Source organism: Pristiophorus japonicus, chromosome 15 (genome assembly GCF_044704955.1).
Source record: "Pristiophorus japonicus isolate sPriJap1 chromosome 15, sPriJap1.hap1, whole genome shotgun sequence".
Taxonomy (NCBI): domain Eukaryota; kingdom Metazoa; phylum Chordata; class Chondrichthyes; family Pristiophoridae; genus Pristiophorus; species Pristiophorus japonicus.
In genome coordinates this window covers 125,305,847-125,331,300 of record NC_091991.1, presented here as the reverse complement: position 1 = coordinate 125,331,300, position 25,454 = coordinate 125,305,847, and the positions used below count along the sequence as shown (strand labels likewise).

The 25,454-nt window shown below is 45.9% G+C and overlaps 1 protein-coding gene across 2 annotated transcripts in view; it reads left to right on the top strand.

Moving 5' to 3' along the window:
* The first annotated feature begins 201 nt into the window (after positions 1–201).
* Positions 202–25,454, top strand: part of carhsp1 (calcium regulated heat stable protein 1) — a 127,842-nt gene continuing 102,589 nt past the window's right edge. The window contains exon 1 of one of the 2 annotated variants that reach the window (XM_070900894.1): positions 202–301. The gene's annotated coding sequence lies outside the window, so the exon portion shown is untranslated. Of the gene's footprint in view, positions 302–3,886; positions 3,933–25,454 lie in introns of those variants that run through there. The other variant, XM_070900896.1, reaches the window with a different exon arrangement.

Below are 25,454 nucleotides of genomic sequence, written 5' to 3'. Positions count from 1 at the left end.
GTTCACACTCTGACCACATCTCCAGAGAATACAACCCCAATTCACCCAATCGCAGATCAATTCAACCAAAGTTCACCCAGTTTCCCCTCCCATGTGTAAAATGTGAGTGCGGGGTCACAGATTTAGAAACACACACACGCGTTGTGGGGAACACGATCTTATTTCCTTGAACGTGAAGCCGTCACAGGAACCGCCGCTCTGTGCTGGTGCCCCGCCTCAGAGCCCCGGAACTATCGCGGAGCGCGGCTGGAGCAAGTTGTGCTGTGCAGTGGGTGAGCCGCCTTCCCTCGCCAACTTCAAGGTAGGAACTGTCTGAAAATGCTCCATCAATGTGTCCCGCTCCGCATAAAGCCAAATAAAGCAGCGCGAATTGGACAACGGGCGTTTTAAAAAAAAATGTTGCCAGCAATTAATCTTCCAGATGTGAAACTTAAATTCTGCTTCTGACTCGCCCCGTTTCCAATGAATTTTCGCGCTGATCTATTCAGTAAATGCCCAAGCTGAATGAGGTAGTTTTATTTTTTTTAGCTGAAGTAATAAGATATTTTAAAACCCTGTCAGCGTATCTCGTGCTGTTCACACTAAAATTCTGCATGGAATCGTCTTCCCGCCAAATGGGAGATCTGAACATCTGTCAAAGTATTCGAGAAAGTTTATTTTCCTCCCCTCTTTCCCCCCCCCCCCCCCGGAGCCAGGTTTTCGAGTTTTGTAAAAGTCTGCGATTCAACCCGCAGTGCCACCCATTGCCTTTTCATTCTCCATTCTTCCGCACTCGGAATTTAACCAAGAGCTGCAAACCTCTCCCTTTCCCCGGCTAGAAACCGAATTCCCGCTTTGGCTGTCTGAGCCTTTGTGAGGTGAGTGTGTGTGTAATATATCGGAGCCTTCTGCTGACCAGGCTACTTCATCACCGATTCCCGAAAGTTAATGGAAAGCCTCGCCTCGTCAAACTCCTGCCCTTGAGCTGACTCCGGAGTAAGTGGCTCCACAAGTGAGAATGCCTGCAGTGCAAACTAAAGGACAGCATTGTTGTTTGGCTTCTGCAGTATTAAAAACAAAATAGTGTCTCTGTGAAAAACATCCTACTGAAGTACATCTACCAACAGCTTGATAGTTAGTGAGTGGACGTGGGCAGCCCCTGACATTGTTGCTGGGTTTTAACTAAGACCAGTGTGAAACTAAAACGGGTTCAAATCCAGCCCAAGCTACTGGTATGGAGTATATTTTCATAGAATCATAGAAATGTTGGCACAGCAGGAGACCATTGTGTAAGTGCTGCACTCCCCAACTGCAGCTATCGAATCTCACTTTCAGTGCCAGTGTGACAGGAAATACATACAAATGCATAAATTTGTACAAATGACATGAGCTATGGCAGGTTCACGAATTTCCAGTGGGTCTTTGTAATGGAGGAGTGTAGAAGAGCATGGCGGGAACAGCACCTGAAAATGTGGTGCCAATATGGTGAAGCTACAACACAGGACTAAACAGTGGAGGCAGCATGCAAAAGACAGAGCCATATAAGAGGTTACTACATAAGATAAAAGCTCATGGGGTTGGGGGTAATATATTAGTATGGATAGAGGATTGGCTAACTAACAGAAAACAGAGAGTTGGAATAAATGGGTAATTTTCCGGTTGGCAAACAGTGACTAGTGGGGTGCCACAGAGATCGGTGCTGGGGCCTCAACTATTTACAATCTATATTAATGACTTGAATGAAGGGACCGCGTGTAATGTAGTCAAGTTTGCTGGTGGGAAAACAAATTGTGAGGAGGACACAAAAAAATCTGCAAAGGGATATAGACAGGCTAAATGAGTGGGCAAACATTTGGCAGATGGAGTATAATGTGGGAAAATGTGAGGTTATCCACTTTGGCAGAAATAATAGAAAAGCAAATTATACTTTAAATGGAGAAAAATTCCAAAATGCTGCAGTACAGAGAGACCTGGGGGTCCTTGTGTATGAAACACAAAAAGTTAGTATGCAGGTACAGCAAGTAATCAGGAAGGTAAATGGAATGTTGGCTTTTATTGCAATGGGGTTAGAGTATAAAAGCAGAAAAGTCCTGCTGCAACTGTACAGGGTATTGGTGAGGCCACATCTGGAGTACTGCGTACAGTTCTGGTCTCCGTATTTAAGGAAGGATATACTTGCATTGGAGGCTGTTCAGAGAAAGTTCACTAGGTTGATTCTGGAGATGAGGGGGTTGACTTCCGAGAGTAGGTTGGGCCTATACACGTTCGAGTTCAGAAGAATGAGAGATGATCTTATTGAAACATATAAGATAATGAGGGGGCTCGACAAGGTGGATGCAGAGAGGATGTTTCCGCTTATACAGGAAACTAAAACTAGGGGACATAGGGCCCAAGTTTCCACATGATTTGCGCCTGATTTTTAGGAGCAACTGGTGGAGAACGGACTATCTTAGAAATTGCAATTCTCCACTTTTTTTTTTCTGCAGTTCTAGGCAGGTAGAACAGTTCCACTTTGGAACAGAATTTTTTCTTCAAAAGGGGGCGTGTCCGGCCACTGACGCCTGATTTCAAAGTTTCCACAGTGAAAACGTACTCCAAACTAACTTAGAATGGAGCAAGTGAAGATTTTTGTAGAACTGAAAAAACCTGTTCTACACATTAAAAAATCAGGCGCAGGTTACAAATTAGGCGTCCAGAACGAGGTGGGGGGGGAGGGAGAGGGAAGGGAAGTCATTAAATTCTATAATAAATCCTTATTTATACTTCTACAAATATTATACAAATAAATCCAATCTGAATAAACATTTAGAAGCAAAGATAAGATTAAATAAACCATCTTCCTACCTGTGTGAAAGTGCTTCAGCCATCGTTCGTTCCCGCGGGGGGGGGGGGGGGAGCCGTTACGTTCGTTCCCGCGGGGGGGGGGAGGGGGGGGGGAAGAGAGCCGTTCCGTTCATTCCCGCGGGGGGGGGGAAGCCGTTCCGTTCATTCCCGCGGGGGGGGGAAGAGAGCCTTTCCGTTCGTTCCCGCGGGGGGGGAGAGCCGTTTCGTTCGTTCCCGACGGCGGGTAGGGGGTGGGGAGGGAAACGGCTGCCTCAAATTTCTGAGGCTTCCTGCACCTTCTCACTGCTGCAAGAAGCCTCAGTGCTGATCATGGAAGGGCAATGTGCTTTTATTAAAAAATGTTCAAAAATTAAACAGCTACAAAGAACTACAAAAATGGCCGAGTGCTAATGTTTCCTTCACACTGCGCGTGTGCGAACGTTTCAACCCGCACGCGCAGCGTTGCCGGCAGGAAAAAAACTAATTTAAATGGTACCCGCCCCCTCCCACTCATAAAATCGGCGCGAGTGTAGGCTCCGCCCCCCTGGGCGCCGCGCCAGGCAGACATGGAGCTGCAGGGCGCTCGAGAATAGCGCGGTTTTTTTTAGGCGCCGTTTTAGGCGCGAAATACGGGCGCCCAGCTCGGAGGGGCGCCTGTTTTTTATCGTGTGGAAACTTCGGCCCAAAGTCTTAGAATAAGGGGCCGCCCAATTAAAACTGAGCCGAGGAGAAATTTATTCTCAGGGTTGTAAAGCTATGGGATTATCTGCCCCAGAGAGCTGTGGAGGCTGGGTCATTGAATATATTTAAGGTGGAGAAAGACAGATTTTTGAGTGATGAGGGAATAAAGGGTTATGGGAAGCGGGCAGGGAAGTGGAGCTGAGTCCATGACCAGATCAGCCATGATCTTATTAAATGGCGGAGCAGGTTTGAGGGGCTAAATAGCCTATTCCTGCTCCTGTTTCTTTGTTCTTAAGCGATCCCACACCAACGGATCAGGTCAAAGTTCTGTAGTCCTGCCACATCCAGTCACGAATGGCGGTGGGCAATTAAGCAACTAATGGAGGGAGGAGGTGCCATGAACATCCCCATCCTAAATGATGGAGGAGCCCAGTACGTGAGTGCAACAGGCAAGTCTACTATTTACAACCATCTTCTGCCAGATGTGCAAAGTGGATGATCCATTTCAGCCTCCTCCTGAGGTCCCCACCATCACCGATGCCTATCTTCAAACAGTTTGATTTACTCCACCTGTGGCTCAGTGGGTAGCACTCACCTCTGAGTGAAAGGTTGTGGGTTCAAGTTCCACTCCAGGGACTTGAGCACAAAAAAAAATCTAAGCTGACACTCCAGTGCAGTGCTGAGGGAGTGCTGCACTGTCGGAAGTGCCAGCTTTCATTAAACTGAAGCTCCGTCTGCTCTCTCAGGTGGATGTAACAGATCCCATGGCATTATTTCGAAGAAGAGCAGGAGAGTTATCCCTGGTGTCCTGGCCAATATTTATCCCTCAATCAACATAACAAAAAAACATTATCTGGTCATTATCCCATTGCTGTTTGTGGGAGCTAGCTTGTGCACAAATTGGCTTCCATGTTTCCTACATTACTTCACTCCAAAAGTACTTAATTGGCTGTAAAGCGTTTTGAGACGTGTGGTGGTCGTGAAAGGCGCTATATAAATCCAAGTCTTTTTCCATGTGATATCAATAAACTGCTAAGTGCACTGGACACAGATAAGGGCCCAACAAAATCCTGGCTGCAGTGCTGAAGATATATGCTTCAGAACTAGTTGTACCACTAGCCAAGCCATTCCTGCTGGACAGGCTAATGGGACTCAAGGTAGACAAGTCCCCTGGTCCTGATGAAATGCATCCCAGGGAATTAAGAAATGGCGGAAGTTATAGCAGAGGCATTCGTTATAATCTACCAAAATTCTTTGGACTCTGGGGAGGTACCAGCGGATTGGAAAGTAGCTAATGTAACGCCTCTGTTTAAAAAAAGGGGGCAGACAAAAGGCAGGTAACTATAGGCTGGTTAGTTTAACATCTGTAGTGGGGAAAATGCTTGAAGCTATCATTAAGGAAGAAATAGCGGGACATCTAGATAGGAATAGTGCAATCAAGCAGATGCAACATGGATTCATGAAGGGGAAATCATGTTTAACTAATTTACTGGAATTAGAAACATAGAAACATAGAAAATAGGTGCAGGAGTAGGCCACTCAGCCCCTCCAGCCTGCACCGCCATTCAACGAGTCCATGGCTGAACATGCAACCTCAGTACCCCATTCCTGCTTTCTCGCCATACCCCTTGATCCCCCTAGTAGTAAGTTTTGAGAATATAACGAGCATGGTGGATAGAGGTGTACCGATGGATGTGGTGTATTTAGATTTCCAAAAGGAATTCGATAAGGTGCCACACAAAAGGTTACTGCAGAAGATAAAGGTATGCGGAGTCAGAGGAAATGTATTAGCATGGATAGAGAATTGGCTGGCTAACAGAAAGCAGAGAGTCGGGATAAATGGGTCCTTTTCGGGTTGGAAATCGGTGGTTAGTGGTGTGCCACAGGGATCGGTGTTGGGACCACAACTGTTTACAATTTCCTGGAGGGTCACCATTGACCAGAAACTTAACTGGACCAGCCACATAAATACTGTGGCTGCAAGAGCAGGGCAGAGGCTGGGTATTCTCTGGCAAGTGACTCACCACCTGACTCCCCCAAGCCTTTTCCACCATCTACAAGGCACAAGTCACGAGTGTGATAGAATACTCTCCACTTACCTGGATGAGTGCAGTTCCAACAACATACACAAGAAACTCGACACCAACTGGGACAAAGCAGCCCACTTGATTTGGCACCCCATATACCACCTTAAACATTCACTCCCTCCACCACCGGCGCACCATGGCTGCAGTGTGTACCATCTACAAGATGCACTGCAGCAACTTGCCAAGGCTTCTTTGGCAGCACCTCCCAAATGTATGACCTTTACCACCTGGAAGAACAAGGGCAGCAGGCGCATGGGGAACACCATCACCTGCAAGTCTGCTCGTTAAGTTACACACATAAGAACATAAGAAATAGGAGCAGGAATAGGCCATAAGACTCCTCGAGCCTGCTCCCCCATTCAATAAGATCATGGATGATCTGATCATGGACTTGGCTCCACTTCCCTGCCCGCTCCCCATAACCCCTTATCCCCTTATCGTTTAAGAAATTGTTTATTTCTATATTAAATTTATTTAATGTCCCAGCTTCCACAGCTCTCTGAGGCAGCGAATTCCATCGATTCACAACCCTCAGAGAAGAAATTTCTCCTCCTCTCAGTTCTAAATGGGTGGCCCCTTATTCTATGCCCTCTAGTTCTAGTCTCCCCCACCAGTGACAACATCCTCTCTGCATCCACCTTGTCAAGCCCCTTCATAATCTTATACGTTTTGATAAGATTACCTCTCATTCTTCTGAATTCCAATGAATAGAAGCCCAACCTACTCAACCTTTCCTCATAAGTCAACCCCCTCATCCCCGGAATCAACCTTGTGAACCTTCTCTGAACTGCCTCCAAAGCAAGCATATCCTTTCGTAAATATGGAAACCAAAACTGCACGCAGTATTCCAGGTGTGGCCTCACCAATACCCTGTACAGCTGTAACAAGACTTCCCTGCTTTTATACTCCATCCCCTTTGCAATAAAGGCCAAGATTCCATTGGCCTTCCTGATCACTTGCTGTACCTGCATACTATCCTTCTGTGTTTTATGCACAAGTACCCCCAGGCCCCGCTGTACTGCAGCACTTTGCAATATTTCTCCATTTAAATAATAACTTGCTCTTTGATTTTTTTCTGCCAAAGTGCATGACCTCACACTTTCCAACATTATACTCCATCTGCCAAATTTTTGCCCACTCACTTAGCCTGTCCATGTCCTTTTGCAGTTTTTTTATGTCTTCCTCACACATTGCTTTTCCTCCCATCTTTGTATCGTCAGCAAACTTGGCTACGTTACATTCGGTCTCTTCCAAGTCATTAATATAGATTGTAAATAGTTGGGGTCCCAGCACTGATCCCTGCGGCACCCCACTCGTTACTGATTGCCAACCAGAGAATGAACCATTTATCCTGACTCTCTGTTTCCTGTTTGTTATCCAATCTTCTATCCATGCTAATATATTACCCCCAACCCCGTGAACTTTTATCTTGTGCAGTAACCTTTTGTATGGCGCCTTGTCAAATGCCTTCTGGAAGTCCAAATGAACCACATCCACTGGTTCCCCTTTATCCACCCTGTTCATTACATCCTCAAAGAACTCCAGCAAATTTGTCAAACATGACTTCCCCTTCATAAATCCATGCTGACTCTGCCTGACCAAATTTTGCTTTTCCAAATGTCCTGTTACTACTTTTTTAATAATGGATTCCAACATTTTCCCAACCACAGATGTTAGGCTAACTGGTCTTTAGTTTCCTCCTTTTTGTCTGCCTCCTGACTTGGAAATCGTCGGATTTCCTTTATCGTTGCTGGGTCAAAATCCTGGAACTCCATCCCTAACAGCATTGTGGGAGTTCTTTCACCACACGGACTTCAGTGGTTCAAGAAGATGGCTCAACATCACCTTCTCAAGGTCAATTGGGGATGGGCAATAAATGCTGGCCTTGCCACCGACGCCCATGTCCCAGGAACAAATTTTTAAATCAAGGAAGAAGTTGTGAACAGTGCTATCAAGCGGCACTTACTAATAACCATCTCACTGATGCTCAGTGTGGGTTTGCCAGGACCTCGGCTCTAGACCGTATTACAGCCGTGGTCCAAGCATAGATAGAAGAGCTGAACTGCAAACGTGTGAGATGAGTGTGACTGCCCTTGCATCAAGGCAGCATTTGACTGAGTGGGGAACCAAGGAGCCTACTAATACTGAAGTCCATGGGGAAAATTCTCCAGTGACTGGAGTCATACCTAGTACACAGAAAGATGGTTTCTGGAGGCCAATCATCTCCGCCCCAGGACATCACTGCAGGAGTTCCTCCGGGCAGAATCCTAAGTTCAACTATCTGCAGCTGCTTCATCAAAAGCCTTCCCTCTGTCATATGGTCAGAAATGGGGCTGTTTGCTGATAATTACCCAGTGTTCAGCTCAATTTCCAACTCTTCAGATAATGAAGCAGTCCATTCTTGCATGCAGCAAGACCTGGGCAACACCCAGGCTTGGGCTGATAAGTGGCGAGTAACATTTGTGCTACAAGACCATCTCCAACAAGGGAGATCCTAACCACCCATCGATGGCATTACCATCGCCAAATCCCCCACCATCAGCATCCTGGAGGTCGTCATTGAACAGAAACTCAACTGGACCAGCCATATAAGTGCCGTGGCTACTAAAGCAGGTCAGAATCTGGGTATTCTGTGGTGAGTGGCTCACCTCCTAACTCCCCAACACCCACGAGGCACAATTCTAAGTCAGGAGTGTAATGGAATACTCTCCACTTGCCTGGATGGGTGTAGCTGCAACAACACTCAGGAATAAATACCATCCAGGACATACAATTACTTACAATTACATACAATTTACAACACAAACAGGCCTTTAGGCCCCACTGCTCTAAAACAGTCCATTTGATTGGCAACCCATCCACCACCCTAAACATCCATTCCCTTCACCACCAGCATATCGTTGGTACTATGTACTATCTACAGCATGCAGTGTAGCAACTCGCAAACGCTTCTTTGACAACTCGCCAAACCTGCGACCTCCACCACCTAGAGGACGAGGGTAGCAGGTTCATGGGAATACCATCAACCCCGCCCAGTTCCCCATTCCCCTTGGACATGTACTGGTCCTTCCTGGTTACTGGATCAAAATCCTGGAACTCCCGACTGAGCAGTACTGTGGAAGCACCTTCACCACAGCAGTCCAAGAATGCGACTCACCACCACCTTCAGAGCAACTGGGACTGGGCATGTTTATGCTGATAGCTCCCCTAGCAGACACATTTCACATTTTGGTTGATGATTACAGACGAAGAGGCCATTTGCCTCATCTTCCATTCAGCCACCCAGAGAGATTCTAACATTCTTTTGATTTTAGAATCCAATTGTTTTCTTGAGTAACTCCAGGGTTTGCCTCCATTCTCTATCTGGAAGTTTATCCCACATGTTGATCACTCTGAGAAAAGTTTCCTGATATTTTCCCTAAAATTACCCTTGAGGTTTGAACCTGCTTCTCCTTGTTCTACTCCTGCAATATAATTAAAGTAATATTCTGGGGTTAACTTTTTCTGTACCTTTAACCTTAACAAGCTTGTATACAATCATTTCTTGGACACCCTTTGCATATCCCATCAGATGATGAGGCTTTCTTAATCTTGCTGCCAAGGTAAATGGTTACAGGGTTATAGCTGGTGATGGACTATGAAGCAGTCAACCAGATTGGAATGGAAGGTGTATGAGCAGGACAAGTCTTGCCACATGTTCTCATTAGTTGTCCTTACTGAATTCTGTTGATAGCAGCCGGAGGGAAGTCTGTGGCTTGCATAGTCTAGCCCTCCTGGCTAAAGAAGGAAGTGTGCCCATTAATCAGGCACAACAGATGAAAATAACTCAAAAGGAGGAATTTAGTTTTAGAAATAGATTAAATACCAATTCCTTGTCCCATTTGTGAATATTCCTTCATCTCTGCACCATGGTTGTCTGAACGCTGTTCAAGTAGTCTGATACGTTGTCAATTATTATTTTAGGGACTTCGACAGTACAGGATTATTTGATACACTTACTGTGAACGACATAGTTCAGCTGGTTACACTCATTAAAATACTTTGCCATTGATATATTCTTAAAGATGGTTTGAGAAAGGAAGAGTTAAAACAGTTTGTAAGTACTGTACCATATGTTTTATTAGACTTCTGTTCATTAGATTTAACATTTTTATTCACTTATACTTCTGAAAATATGTATTTTCTGGTTTAATTACAACTCTCTTATAAATAAACAATACTGTTTATGCAGTGACCGATCTGCTTAATCACACCCTCACCTTCACCTTTGATGTCCGTGTCCCCATTAACACCATTACTCTCTCTCACCCTAGTCGTTCCCCCGGTACAACCTTCATCTCGGCTCCCTTAAGTCCAAGGGACGCAGACTTGAACAGTTATGGCACAATTGGTTTAGCCGTTCATTGCCAGATCTGACTGGACCACATAAAGCACTATCGGTTCCTGCTCTCGTCTGCCAAAACTGCTCACTATTCCAGAGTCATCCTGGAATGCAAAGATAACCCCCGGCTTCTCTTCTCCATCACAAACCATCTTCTTGAACCCCTCTCCCATGCCTCCTCCACCCTTACCTACAACAATGTGTGAGGAGCTCATGGATATCTTTCTCACCGCAGCTGAGACCATCTGATCAGCTGCCTCTGCCGCTTCCCACTCCTCCCCCTAGCTGCCCTGGCCCTGTTTCTTTCTCTCGTTTCTCTCCTATCTCCTGTCATGCCCTCTCTGAGCTTCTTTTGTCAATGGGACCTACCTCTTGCTCCCTTGACCCTATTTGCACGAAACTGTTGACCACCCAACTTCCATTCCTGGCTGATCTGTGGGCTAATATTAACAGTTCCCCCTCCTCCTGTACGGACCCCCTACACTACAAATCTGCTGTCATCAACCCCCACCCCCCAAAACCCCCCCCACCCGTAATATATAGTTCCACCTAGTGGACTACTGTGGTAATGCAGACATTGCATTGCATTCACAATAAAGCATCAGGTGACAGGTCACCTGACAAGTTCCTCAGTTAACAGCCATTTTGGGAAGTCTGTGTATTTGTGATGTCGTAAGGAAGATATCACAACACCATTGACCTTTCTGTCCTTGAAAAATACAGCCCCTTCTCCAACCTCCCATTCCTCGTCCGTGAACCTGTTTCACCTCCCAAATCCGTGCCTATCTTTCCTGCAATTCCATCTTTGAACCCCTTCAATCGGGCATCCTCCCCTGTCACAGCACTGAAACGGCCCTCATCAAAGTCACAAATGATGTCCTATGACTGTGGTGAACTATTCCTCATCATACTTCTCGATCTGTCTGCAGCCTTTGTCACAGTTAACCACACCATGCTCCTCCAACGCCTTTACTCTCGTGCAGCTGGGTGGGACTGACCTCGTCTGGTTCCATTCTTAGTTAACCAATCGTAGTCAGAGAATTGCTGGTAATGGCTTCTCTTTCTGCTCGCGCACTGTTGCCTCTAATCCCACAAGGATCAATCCTTGGTCCCCTCCTATTTCTCACAAGCGACATCCAAATACTCAACATCAGGTTCCACATGTACAGCTGGGTGTCATCAATGTACCTCACCGCTGCCTGTCTCGACCCCTCCATGGTCTCTGATTTGTCATGCTGCTTGTCTGACATCCAATAGTGGAGGAGTAGAAATTTGCTTCACCTAAATATTGGAAAGACCAAAACCATTGCATTCGGTCCCTGCCACAATCTCCGTTTCCTAGCCACCGACTCCATCCCTCTCCCTGGCTACTGTCTGAGGCAACCTCGGTGTCATAATTGACCCGACTACATCACCAAGGTCGCTTACTTCCACCTCCGTAACATCACCCATCTCCACCCCGGTCTCGGCTCCTCTGCGGCTGAAATCCTCATCTATGCCTTTGTTAGCTCTAGAGTTGACCATTCCAATGCTCTCCTGGCTGGCCTCCCATTTTCTACCCTACATAAACTTGAGCTCTTCCAAAACTGTGCTGCCCACATCCCAACCCATTCACCCATCACCCCTGTGCTCACTGACCTACATTGGTTCCCGGTCCTGCATCGTCTTGATTTTAAAAATTCTCATCCTTGTTTTCAAGTCCCCGTGCCTGCCCCCCCATCCCCCATGACCTCTCCCCTTCCCACCTCTGTATCCTCCTCCAGCCCCACAACCCTCGAGCTCTGCACTCCTCCAATTCTGGCCTCTTGCGTATCCCTGCTTTTTAATCGCTCCACCATTGGAAGCTATACCTTCAGCTGCCTGGGCCCTAAACTTTGGAATTCTTTCCCTAAACTTCTCCACCTCTCTACCTCTCATCCTTTAAGACCAGGTTTTTGGTCATGTGTCCTTGTATCTCCTTATGCGACTGTCCAATTTTATTTGATAACGCTCCTGTGGTGCTACCACCTTGGGACGTTTTACTATGTTAAAGGCACTTTACAAATGCAAGTTCTTGTTTCTGTGAAACAGTTAATACTGTATAGGCATTTGTTTAATCTCACTGTAATGTTTCTTTCTGTACAGCAGCTTTGACTGAGGAAGACTAATTGTACAATGTCTTTTTGAATGCATTTTATAGAATTGTTTAACTAATATAGTATGAGATATGACTGAGTAATTAAGACATTCGTGCCGTGATTTCAACTGCATTGTTATGAATAACTTAAATTGGGATAGTACATTACACAGCATGGATTTTGTCAAAGAAAATGCAATTTCCTTTAGTGATGTAACACACACTTCCTATTTAGTATTTTGTTTGGCATGACTATTGATGTTGTACAGAGTAGGTGTTAAACCAGCAAAATGTCTTTAACTATTGCTTAAGCCTTCATGATGAAAGCATTACAGTAATTCTGACCGTATAACCTGTAGGAATGGAGACGGAGGAGTGAGTAAATGGGGAATTCCAATTTCTGGAATGATCATTTCACATAGTCAGTCTAACAGCAATTCCAGTAAACAGAGACCCCGCCCCCAACCGTCCAGAAGCTGTACCTTATCTACATTTGAATACAATTAAATATCAACATGCGGCACAGGAATCGGCAAACGCCACCAGTCCACTGTCTAAACATAAAATGAGGAAGGTCATGATGGGTCTCACTTCAGCGAACAGAGTTCTCATTTCCACATTATGAATTACTTTTCCCACAAATGCAGGCAAGTTAATCCCTCATCCAGGGTTCAAACATCAAATTCCTGAAGAACTTGTGCACCGGTTCAAACTCGTGTTTTTAACACCCAACACACTCGCAGACAGCTTCAATGATACTTCATACAATTAGTATATTTCCTGTGGCATTGCTAACAATGAGTCAGAAAACCCAATGTAGCAATATTTATCCTTCAATTAACATACCAAAAAACGATTATCTGGTCATTATCACATTGCTGTTTGTGGGAGCTTGCTTGTGCGCAAATTGGCTGCCGACATTACAACGGTGACTACACTCCAAAAGTACTTAATTGGCTGTAAAGCACTTCGGAACATCTGGTGGACGTGAAAGGCACTATATAAATGCAAGTCTTTCTTTACATGGAAACAAAGCGAGATAAAATGTCTAATAAATAAACAATTTTTCTGTTGGAAATCCTGTAAGGATATGATTAATATGGTATATCATCATCATAGGCAGGTCCTTGAAATCGAGGAAGACTTGCTTCCACTCTAAAAGTGAATTCTCAGGTGACTGTACAGTTCAATACGGGAATTACAGTCTCTGTCACAGGTGAGACAGACAGTGGTTGCAAGACCATCAGCAGGCCGGGGCCATTGGAGGGAGCAGCGTGCAGCAGCATACTACTGCAGGGAGCAGCGCGTGCTGCTGCAGGAGGGCGATGGCTACGAAGCCAGCTCGCTGATTGCAGTGCGGGCAGGCACAGCAGGAGGGGAGAAGGAGCAGCAAGAGTTTGTAGAAGGAAGTGACCGGGGCCCAGAAGAGGTGAGGGCCCAGGGGCAGCACAGGCCAGCCCACACTGTGATATGTGTGCGCGCTTAGTCTGTGCAGCAGAGCAGGTCTCCAGTTGTCTTGGGTAACCCTTGCCACTGGACCAAGACCTAGCTCTGTCAAATCCGTGTGGTGGCTGGTGTGCAATGGCCACCACACGTTAAAAAAATCCAAGCACAGGCATCTTCCACCCTTCATGATGTAGTTCGGGACCTGGAATATTAGGTCCTTCATTGAAACACCTGTGAACTCATCCCTTTTTGACGTGGAAGCAAGTCATACTCACTTCGAGGGACTGCCGATAATGACGATGATAAAGGAGAGGGTTGGTGGGTGGGGAGTCTGGTTTGCCGCACGCTCCTTCTGCTGTCTGTGTTTGGTTTCTGCATGCTCTTGGCGATGAGACTCGAGGTGCTCAGCACCCTCCCGGATGCTCTTCCTCCACTTAGGGTGGTCTTGGGCCAGGGATTCCCAGGTGCTGGTGGGGATGTTGCACTTCATCAAGGAGGCTTTGAGGGTGCCCTTGAAATGTTTCGTCTGCCCACCTGGGGCTCGCTTGCCATGTAAGAGTTCTCAGTAGAGCGCTTGCTTTGGGAGTCTCGTGTCTGGCATGCAAAAAATGTGGCCCGCCCAACGGAGCTGGTCGAGTGTGGTCAGTGCTTCAATGCTGGGGATGTTGGCCTGATCGAGAACACTGACGTTGGTGCATCTGTCCTCCCAGTTGATTTGCAGGATCTTGCGGTGGCAGCGCTGGTGGTACTTCTCCAGCGTGTTGAGGCGTCTACAGTATATGGTCCACGTCTCTGAGCTATATAGGAGCACGGGTATCACTACAGCCCTGTAGATTATATGGTAGAACTGTACTTTTGAGACACGCAAGCAGCTGACTTCTATCCTTTTCCCCTCCCCTTCCTCTCTCCTTTTTAGGATGTTGTATTTAGGGAAACCAGTGGTGTTCAAAAGTTTCTGGTTGGGGAGCCTAGATAAATATTGATCTATTGGTGGAGGGAGAAAGTCTGGTGTTGTAACTCCCAAAGTATAGTGTCAGCCACTCAAAGGAATAGTGCTATCTTTGCAAGACACTTTTATTGGTATACAGCAACAGAAATATTGTGTTACGCATACCCAGCCCCCATTGAACGGAAATTTCATATATCTGCCAAACTCTTTGGGTTCAGGTTAAAATCCTGGCCTAGATTTTCAATTGTTGTTAAGGTAATGTTGATTGGAAAATCTAGACCTCTGTCTATCTTGACTATTGTGACCAAACATTTGTTATGCATGAATAAAGAGTCAGACTGAACACTGTGAGCTCAAAGTAAAGTGTGACCGTAGCCTTTTATTGCAGGTCTCTCCAGCCTGTGAGGCCTCCTTAAGTACCTGTGCTCCCAAGGGATTGTGGGATCCCTTGGGACTCCAGAGGATGGTTACACAAGGTATATACAGGTTTACATATATAACAACATTAGCTTCAGTAGATGACTTCCAAAATGGAGATTTTGATGAACCATTGTAGCTGGATGTATTTTTAAAAGAAAATGCAGTTATTTCATGCATTGTTCTGGACAAAATAGAACCAAAGTTATTACCACAGATTGTTTGGTCACTTTTATTTCTACATCTGTATTTTATACTAGAAGATACAGTATGTACAACAAAGAGATATTAAAGTAACTCTTTTTATGTTCCAAGCTGATTCAATTTATGAATGTCTCGGATTTATGGTTCTTACTATTCTACATTCCTTTCATGGCAGGAATGCTTGACTCTTAAAATGCTTTGTTGAAAACCTGTTTCACTCCATTCAGTAACTTACTGACATCAGAACTGAGTGGTAATTAAAAATAACGTTAAAGAAATGGGTGCAGAAAATGGGCTGATAATCAGCGCCCTACCTCCTTCCCCCATAATTCAGGATTGCAGCAGAAGGTTGAAACCCGGAGTAATGCCCACATTGTTGGTATGCAGCAATAGATGGCAATCTTCCAATCCCGCTAATTTGTCTGCCAAGATGCAGAGTACAGTACAGTATAACTTCCTCTTCTTTGCACCAACAATGTGCCTCAGTCCCAAACTCAAGAGTACTCCATGCTGCATTAGTCTGACATGTTTTCCCCAATTTCTCTCACTAGCTAGCCTTATGACCTCTGAGTCAGATTTAAAAATCAATGCTGACTCCGCGATAGTTTTGTGCTGTGGGTCCATGCCCACTAGGAACTGATTGACACTGTGAGGATACATTCGCATAGCTACTTGCTAGCCAGCAGGCTGAGGAGATTTTAATACCATCAGTCTATGTTTGATCTCATCCTTGGACCCAAGAGATGAAGGGCTAGTGCCCAACCTAATGGTTGTGTGTTCTTGATGACTGGGGGGCAGTGCTGTGCAGTGAAGACAGGCTGGTGGAGGACCTTTGTCTTACTGATGTTTAGCGTAAGGCCCATGTTTTCGTACGCCTCAGTAAATACGTCGGCTATGTCCTGGAATTCAGCCTCTGTATGTGCGCAGATGCAGGCGTCATCCGCGTACTGTAGAGAAATACCACCAACGATGTCTCCACAAGATCCTACAAATACCCTGGGAGGACAGACGCACCAACATTAGCGTCCTTGACCAGGCCAACATCCCCAGCTTTGAAGCACTGACCACCCTTGATCAGCTCCGCTGGGCAGGCTACATAGTCCGCATGCCAGACACGAGACTCCCAAAGCAAGCGCTCTACTCGAAATTCCATTACGGCAAACGAGCCAAAGGTGAGCAGAGGAAACTTTACAAGGACACCCTTAAAGCCTCCCTGATGAAGTGCAACATCCCCACTGATACCTGGGAGTCCCTGACCAAAGACCGCCCTAAGTGGAGGAAGTACATCCAGGAGGGTGCTGAGCACCTCGAGTCTCATCGCCTGGAGCGTGCAGAAATCAAGCGCAGGCAGCGGAAAGAGCGTGCGGCAAACCTGTCCCACCCTCCCTTGCCCTCAACGACTATCTGTCCCACCTGTGGTTCTCGTATTAGACTGTACAGCCACCTAAGAACTCATGTTAAGAGTGGAAACAAGTCTTCCTCGATTCCGAGGGACTGCCTATGATGACGATGGGGTTATGGGTTCAAGCCCCATTACAGGGGCACAAAAAATCTAGGCTGACATTCCAATGCAGTGCAGAGGGAGCGCTGCACTGTCGGAGGTGCCGTCTTTCGGATGAGACGTTAAATCAAGGCCCCGTCTTCCCTCAAGTGGAAGTAAAAGATCCCATGGCACTATTTTGAAGAAGAGTAGGAGAGTTATCCCCGGTGTCCTGTCCAATATTTATCCCTCAATCAACATCACAAAAAAACAGATTATCTGTCCATTATCACATTGCTGTGTGTGGGAGCTTGCTTGTGCGCAAATTGGTGCCTCATTTCTCACATTACAACAGTGACTACGCTCCAAAAGTATTTAATTGGCTGTAAAGCGCTTTGAGATGTCTGGTGTCGTGAAAGGTGCTATATAAATGCAAGTCTGTCTTTTCTTTTAACCGACCCACATTTCTACCTTGCATTGTGGCTTAATGTCTCCATTAAACAAAAGAACTTCATACGACGAGTTACCATTGGTACTCTTGGTGTTTGCATGGTATAATTTCAAGGCCTAAATTAAAGTCACTAAAGTAAATCAAAACATCTACTGCAGCTTTAAATCATAGATTCAGCTGAACACCGAACCCTGACTGTGGGAGCAGCTGTAAATGAACTCGAGAATGTATTCCATTATTATGGATTTGATTCTGTTGAATTCTGCTTCCTTCATTCCAGGTATTAACCAATATAATTTTTTGTGCAGAAAATGAGCGCACTGCCCAATCAGAGGGTTGGTTGTGGGTTCAAGTCCCGCTCTCAAACTGGAGGACATACTTTAGGCAGGTATTAGTGGAGTACTGAGGGAGTGTTGGGTGCTGTGTTTTGAATGAGACATCAAACTAAAGCACCATCTGCTTGTCCAGATAGACGAGAGGTTCCATGGCACGTTTTTGAAGAGCCAGGAGTTTTCCCCAAAGTCTTGGCGAGCATTTATCCCTCAGCCAACACTACCAAAAACAAAGTTAGTCATCTAATTACTGTCGGTGGGTCCTTGCTGTGCATACAATCTCTATGACATTACCTATATAACCGTGACTGCACTTCAAAAATAATTTATTGGCTGTGAAGGACTTATGGATGTCTGAGGATGTGAAAGGTGTTAATTTAAAAAAAAAGTGTTAAGCAACAGTTCCCTCAGCTATTACCTTGCCATCCAAAATAGGCATGCATTTTGCAGTACAATTTTGAAAATTTTTAAAACGTCAGCAGTGAGGTACTTGCAGTGTGCGTGATGAGAGTGTTCTTAGCCTGATTGCTATGTGGGATATCTGTTTCCATCATTTTTTAAGCTAAAGGGTTCAAACATGTATTTTTTTGGACTCTATCTGCGAGCAAGGTTGCATTAATTGCCAGTTCCTAATTGCCTATGAGTGATTGCTTGTGTAACTGAATGGCATGTTAGTCACTTTGGGGGAGCATTTGAGTGTGTGTGGATCAGACTGGTAGGTGTAGCAGGTTCCCTTTCCTGAAGGACATTAGTGTATCAGTTGGGTTTTTACACTAGAATGGCAGCTTTCATGTTTTTTTTTCTGGTGTTCATCCACAGATTCAATTTCACAACTTTAATTGGTGGGAGTTGAACTCTGATATCTAGTCGATAATTTGGTATCATAACCGCTACGCTGCTATATCCATCACATTGTGTTAGCATGTCATAATCAGAAGCCCTGTTGAGAATTGGCAAGGTTACTAGGAGACCACATCAAACGAAGAATGCCTTGCAACACTGCTGTGTAATAATTCCCAGTGGAATCAAGGTACTGATATTGTCTTGCTTGAACACTTCATGTCTAAAATAGAATGTCGAGAGAAATTGGAAGGAATAATCAGTGTAGCAATGTCAGATTCACACACATCATTTATTTCTTTACTATTCATACCACTGCAACTGTAAGGAACACGTGAATGTTAGCTTGGTGGTATTGCTATGCCCAATGGAGCTTTGATAACGTACAGTATTTATTTAAAAAAAACCTTTCAAAGCTTGAGCAATTGGGAACGGTAGCATAGTGGTTATGTTACTGGACTAGTAATCTAGAGGCTTGGACTAATGATCCAGAGACCCGAGTTTAAATCCCACCACGACAGCTGGGGAATTTAAGTTCAGTTAATTAAATAAATCTGGAATAAAAAGTAAAGCTAACCATGAAACTATTGGATTGCTGTAAAAACCCATCTGGTTGACCAATGTCCTTTTTAGGGAAGGAAATCTGTCGCCCTTACCGGGTCTGGTCTCTGTGACTCCAGATCCACAGTAATGTGGTTGACTCTTAACCACCCTCTGAAATGGCCCAGCAAGCCACTCAGTTGTAACAAACCGATACAAGAAACAGTAATGAGAATAAAACCGGACAGACCACCCGGCATTGACCTCGGCACTGGCTTCGAACACGACAACAGCACACCCAGCCCAGTCGACCCTGCAAAGTCCTCCTCACTAACATCTGGGGACTTGTCAAAATTGGGAGAGCTGTCCCACAGACTAGTCAAGCAACAACCTGACAGTCACAGAATCATACCTTTCAGCCAATGTTCCAGGCTCCTCCTCCACCATACCTAGGTATGTCCCGTCCCACTGGTAGGAAAGACTCCCAGAGGTAGTGGCAAAGTGGTATACAGTTGGGAGGGAGTGACCGTGGGAGATCTCAACATCAACTCTGGACCCCATGAAGTCTCATGGCTTCAGGCCAAGTGTGGGCAAGGAAACCTGCTGCTGATTGCCATCTACCACCCTCCCTCAGCTGATGAATCTGTACTCCTCCATGTTGAACACCACTTGGAAGAAGCACTGAGAGTAGCAAGGGCATAGAATGTACTCTGGGTGGGGGTTTCAATGTCCATTACCAAGAGTGGCTCGGTAGCACCACTACTGACTGAGCTGGCCGAGTCCTGAAGGACATAGCTGCCAGGTTGGGCCTGCAGCAGGTGACGAGAGAATCAACATAAGGGAAAAACCTACTTGACCTTGCCTTCACCAATCTACCTATCGCAGATGCATCTGCCCATGACAGCATTGGTAGTAGTGACCACTGTACAGGCTTTGTGGAGACGAAGTCCCATCTTCACACTGAGGACACCCTCCATCGTGTTGTGTGGCACTACCACTGTGCTAAATGGGATAGATTCAGAACAGAAACAGAAAATGCTGGAAATCTCAGCAGGTCAGGCAGTATCTGTGGAGAGGAAGCAGAGTTAATGTTTTCGGTCCACAGATGCTGCCTGACCTGCTGAGATTTCCAGCATTTTCTGTTTTTATTCCAGCTTTCAGCATCCGCAGTATTTTGCTTTTGTATTAGATTCAGAACAGATCTAACAGCTCAAAACTGGGCATCCGTGAGGTGCTATGGGTCATCAGCAGCAGCAGAATTGTATTCCACCACAATCTCATGGTCCATCATATCCCTCCTCTACCATTACCATTGTAGCCAGGAGCAGTACGAGGAGTATCTCAAAAAAATTAGGTGCCAACCTGGGGAAGCTGCAACACAGGACTACATACATGCTAACCAACAAAAACATCATGCTATAGACAGAGCTAAACGATCACACAATGAACTGATCAGATCAAAGCCCTACCACATCGAGTTGTGAATGGTGGTGGACAATTAAACAACTAATGGGAGGAGGAGGCTCCATGAATATCCCCATCCTCAATGATGGTGGATCCCAGCATGAGAGTGCAAAAGACAAGGCTGAAGCGTTTACAACCATCTTCAGCCAGAAGTGCCGAGTGGATGATCCACCTTTGCCTCCTCCCGAGGTCGCCACCATCACAGAAGCCAGTCTTCAGCCAATTCGATTCACTCCGCGTGATAAAGAAATGGCTGAATGCACTGGATAAAGCAAAGGCTATAGGCCCCGATAACAACCCAGCTGTCCTGCGGAAGACTTGTGCTCCAGAACTAGCCGCGTCTCTAACCAAGCCATTCCAGTACAGCTACAAAACTGGCATCTATCCGGCAATGAATTACCGCCCCATCAGTTTACTCTCAATCATCAGCAAAGTGATGGTTGACAGTGCTATCTCATGGCACTTACCAATAACCGGCTACAGACCTCATTGCAGCCTTGGTCCAAACATGGTCAAAAGAGCTGAATTCCAGAGGTGAGGTGAGTGTGACTGCCCTTGACATCAAGGCAGCATATAACTGAGTGCGGTATCAAGGAGCCCTAGTAAAATTGAAGTCCATCAATCAGGGAAAACTCTCCACTGGCCGGAGTCATACTTGGCACAGTTGAAGATGCTTGTGTTTGTTGGAGGGCCGTCACCTCAGCCCCAGGATGTTGCTGCAGGAGTTCCTCAGGGCAGTGTTCTAGGCCCAACCATCATCAGCTGCTTCATCAATGACCTTTCCTCCGTCATGAGGTCAGAGGTGAGGATGTTCGCTGTATGGTGTTCAGTTCCATTCACAACTCCTCAGATAATGAAGCATGCCCGCATGCAGCAAGACCTGGACGACAGTCAGGCTTGTGCTGATAAGTGGCGAGTGTCTCAGCTCCTGACTCCCCAAAGCCTTTCTACCATCTACAAGACACAAGTCAGGAGTGTGATGGAATGCTGTCCAATAACACTCAAGAAGCTCGACACCGTCCAAGGCAAAGCAGCCCACTTGATCAGCACCCCATTCACCATCTTAAACATTCACTCCCTCCACCACCAGTGTAACATTGCTGCTGTCTGTACTGTCTACAAGATGCACTGCAACAACTCACCAAGGCTTCTTCGACAGCACCTCCCAAACCCGTGACCTCTGCCACCTAGAAGAACAAGGGCAGCAGGTGCATGGGGACACCACAGCCTGCAAATTCCCCTCCAAGTAACACCCCATCCTGACTTGAAAATATATCGCCGTTCCTTCATCGTTGCTGGGCCAAAATTCTGGAACTCCCTCCCTCACGCCACTGTGGGAGTACCTTCACCACACGGACTGCAGCAGTTCAAGACGGCAGCTTACCACCACCTTCTCGAGGGCAATTAGGGATGGGCAATAAATGCTGGCCTTGCCAGCGACGCCCACATCCCAGGATCGAATATTTTTTTTTAAAGTATCTTGTTATACCATGTGAACATTCTGTTTCGTGACCTAAAAAAGAACTAAACATAAACCAAACTTGTTTACAGATTATTTCTGTCAACACCTAGTTAAGAAGTGAAGAAGGCTGCTTAACATTTTCTTCTCCACCATGAAACTGGAATATTTTTAGAACAGTTTGAGAAATGTGTGAGGTGTGTTCTAATGCTGTTCATCTCTACTGTTCAGTCCCATATTCTGGGTGACTGGCTGGAATTCCACAGCAAAGCACTGAACACTGCAGTCTGAGCACGGGTACTACATGTTCTTGAACTAAATCTCTGCTGTAATAATGTAAATGGCTTTCCAGTGTAGAGTCCAAGTAATTAAACCACATTTACACGATCAGAGCATTCTGCATTGCATATAACAAATTCACAGATATTTTATAAGAACATAAGAAATAGGAGCAGGAGTAGGCCATAGGTCGAGCCTGCTCCGCCATTCAATTCAATCATGGCTGATCTGATCATGGACTCGGGTCCACTTCCCTGCCTGCTCCCCATAACCCCTTATTTCCCCATCGGTTAAGAAACTGTCTAACTATGTCTTAAATTTATTCAATGACCAACTTCTACAGCTCTCTGAGGCAGCGAATTCCACAGATTTACAACCCTCAGAAGAAATTCCTCCTCATCTCAGTTTTAAATGGGCGGCCTCTTATTCTAAGATCATGCCCTCCAGTTCTAGTCTCCCCTATCAGTGGAAACATCCTCTCTGCATCCACCTTGTCGAGCCCCCTCATAATCTTAGACGTTTCAATAAGATCATCTCTGATTAACTGATTATGTTCATTGATTGTTGTTCAATATCCCAAAGCTAGCAGTACCTTTTTATAAAATAAACTAAACTATCACCAGGCTCCCCCCTGTACACCCATCAACCATGTTCTGTATAATTCTGCATGTGTTGGAAACCCCCTCTGAGGCGCTGCCCTCTCACCAGTGTTGTCCTCTGCACGAATGTATTACCATGGATACCAACAACGTGTATTTATATAGCGCCTTTAACGTAGTAAAACATCCCAAGGCACTTCACAGGAATGTTATAAGACAAAATGAATAAATTATGGCAGAGAAATTATGGCAGATGACCAAAAGCTTGGTCAAAGAGGTAGGTTTTAAGGAGTGTATTAAAGGAGGCTAGAGAGATGGAGAGGCTTAGGCAGGGAGTTCCAGAGCTTGGGGCCTAGGCAGCTGAATGGTTGATCAGTTATAATCAGGGATGCTCAAGAGGGCAGAATTTGAGGAGCGCAGACATCTTGTGGGGAAGGGGTTGTGGGGCTCAAGGAGATTACAAAGATAAGGAGGGTGAGGCCATGGAGAGATTTTTAAGAGCAGGACACAGGCTGCCAAGTTTTGGATGACCTCAGGTTTACATAGGGTAGAATGTGGGAGGCCAACCAAGAGTGCGTTAGAGTAGTCAAGTCTAGAGGTAACAAAGGCAATCCTTTGATCTGGTCCAGGTAATACTTTTTAATTGCACTACCAGAAGAAAACTCTCGACACAGTTAATGTAAAGTATATCTCAATTGAATTCCCTAAAAGTGATCAGGTATGTGGCTTGCCTAAAACCTAATCTCATTCTCGGTGTTTTCTCAGTGGAGGAGATGGCTTCCTGCTGAGTGTCAGTGAATTATGTTTGCGATCGAGATGACTCGATACCTCTTTGCACTAATGCTGCCTCGAGCGATGATGCTGTGGTTAGCCTGGTTCTACCTGCTTTCTGGCAGATCTTTTTATCATTGTGGGGCTGCACTGCAGATGGCATTGGAGTTACCAAGTGTTCGGTGGTGGACTGCAGTTCACTCAGGTAGTCGACTCCTTACAATTGCCACCAGATCATGAAAGATTGAGGCTCGGACAGCAGCTCTGAGTTGCAGAGCTCTGCATCTGAGCAAAGATGTAAGCTGGCTCTCTGGCCAGCGGGTTCCTGCAGTTTCTTACACGTGCTGTCTTTACCACCTCAAAATGAATACCCAAAACCCCTGGGGTGGATGTTTAACAGTTACAGAACGAGCATGTGATTCAGGATGCTGTGTGGTGCTGACCTTTTGGGCATTATTGGGAGCTACAGCGAGTTCTTGGGGGATGCATTTACTAGAATGCTCCTTTCAAAAGAGAGCTTTCATTATAGGAAAAGGATGGTATTAGCCCTGCATTTTCAGCTTCACTCCGGCTTGCGCTCTCTTTATATTCTCAGGCCCATATATGTCCTACATGGCCTATTCAAATTGATGTTGGTGTATAATTGGGGAGGCCTCGTTCCATCTGAATTTTCTCCCTCCTGTTCTAAACTGTCTTGTCCCTCAAACAGAATTAGTGTCGAGGTGCTGGAAGCGATGTTCCCCCATAGCGGCCAAGCAGTAGTGGGAAAGGTCCCGCGCAGGCTGTTCACCGGCTATACACTGTACGCACCGCACATGTGCAGAAATTTAACCAGGCGACGCATTAAAAGAAACGGGTCATGCAGAGCAAAGTGCAGCTTCCAGGGAACACTGGTTTGAGGTTCAAAGGATATGTGGAATGATAGCAGAGTGGCCAGCTGCATCCCACTTCTGTGTGAGTCAGTGAACATGCATCATACAGGTAGGTTGTGTTGTATTTTGTATATCGTCCATGGAGATATATCACCAACGATGTCTCCGCAAGATCCTGCAAATCCCCTGGGAGGACAGATGCACCAACATCAGTGTCCTCGCCCAGGCTAACACCCCCAGCACTGAACCACTGACCACACTCGATCAGCTTCGCTGGCAGGCCACTTAGTTTGTATGCCAGGCAAGAGACTCCCGAAGTAATTGCTCTATGCGGAGCTCCTTCATGGCAAACGAGCCAAAGGTGGGCAGCGGAAACGTTAGAAGGACACCCTCAAAGTCTCCCTGGTGAAGTGCGACATCACCACTGACACCTGGGAGACCCTGGTCGAAGACCACCCTAAATGGAGAAAGTGCATCCGGGAGCTGCGAGCGTGAAGAGGTCAGGCGCAGGCAGCGGAAGGAGCGTGTGGTAAATCAGTCCCACCCACCCCTTCCCCCAACGAATATCTGTCCCACCTGTGACAGGGTCTGTGGCTCTTGTATTGGACTGTTCAGCCACCAAAGAACTAATTTTAGGAGTGGAAGCAAGTCTTCCTCGATTCTGAGGGACTGCCCTATGATGATGGTGATATATTATGAAGTGGTAGTAATAAAGTTTGCCTTGCTGAAGTGGGCATGTGAAGCTTGGAAGTGTGTCAGCTGGGGCTCAGTATGTAGTACTCTCGCCTCTGAACCACAAGATTGTGGGTTCAAGTCCCACTCCAGGGACATGAGCACATTAATCTAGGCTGACACTCCAATGTAGTGCTGAGGGAGTGCTGCATTGTCGGAGGTGGCTTCTTTCAGATGAGACATTAAACCGAGGCCCCGTCTACTCTCAAGTGCACTTAAAAGATCCCATGGCACTGTTTCAAAGAAGAGCAGGGGTGTTATCCTTGGTGTCCTGGCCAATATTTATCCCTTAATCAACATAACCAAAACGGATTGTCTGGTCATTATCACATTGCTGTTTGTGGAGCTTGCTGTGTGCAAATTGGCTGCCGCATTTCCCACATGACAACAGTGACTACACTTCAAAAGTACTTCATTGGCTGTAAAGCACTTTGAGACGCCCGGTGGTCGTGAAAGGTGCTATATAAATCCAAGTCTTTCCTTTTTGGAAAGAGCTGTTTTATACAGACTTAGCATACAGCCTCAGTTCTATAAAATGACAGCATATTCTTT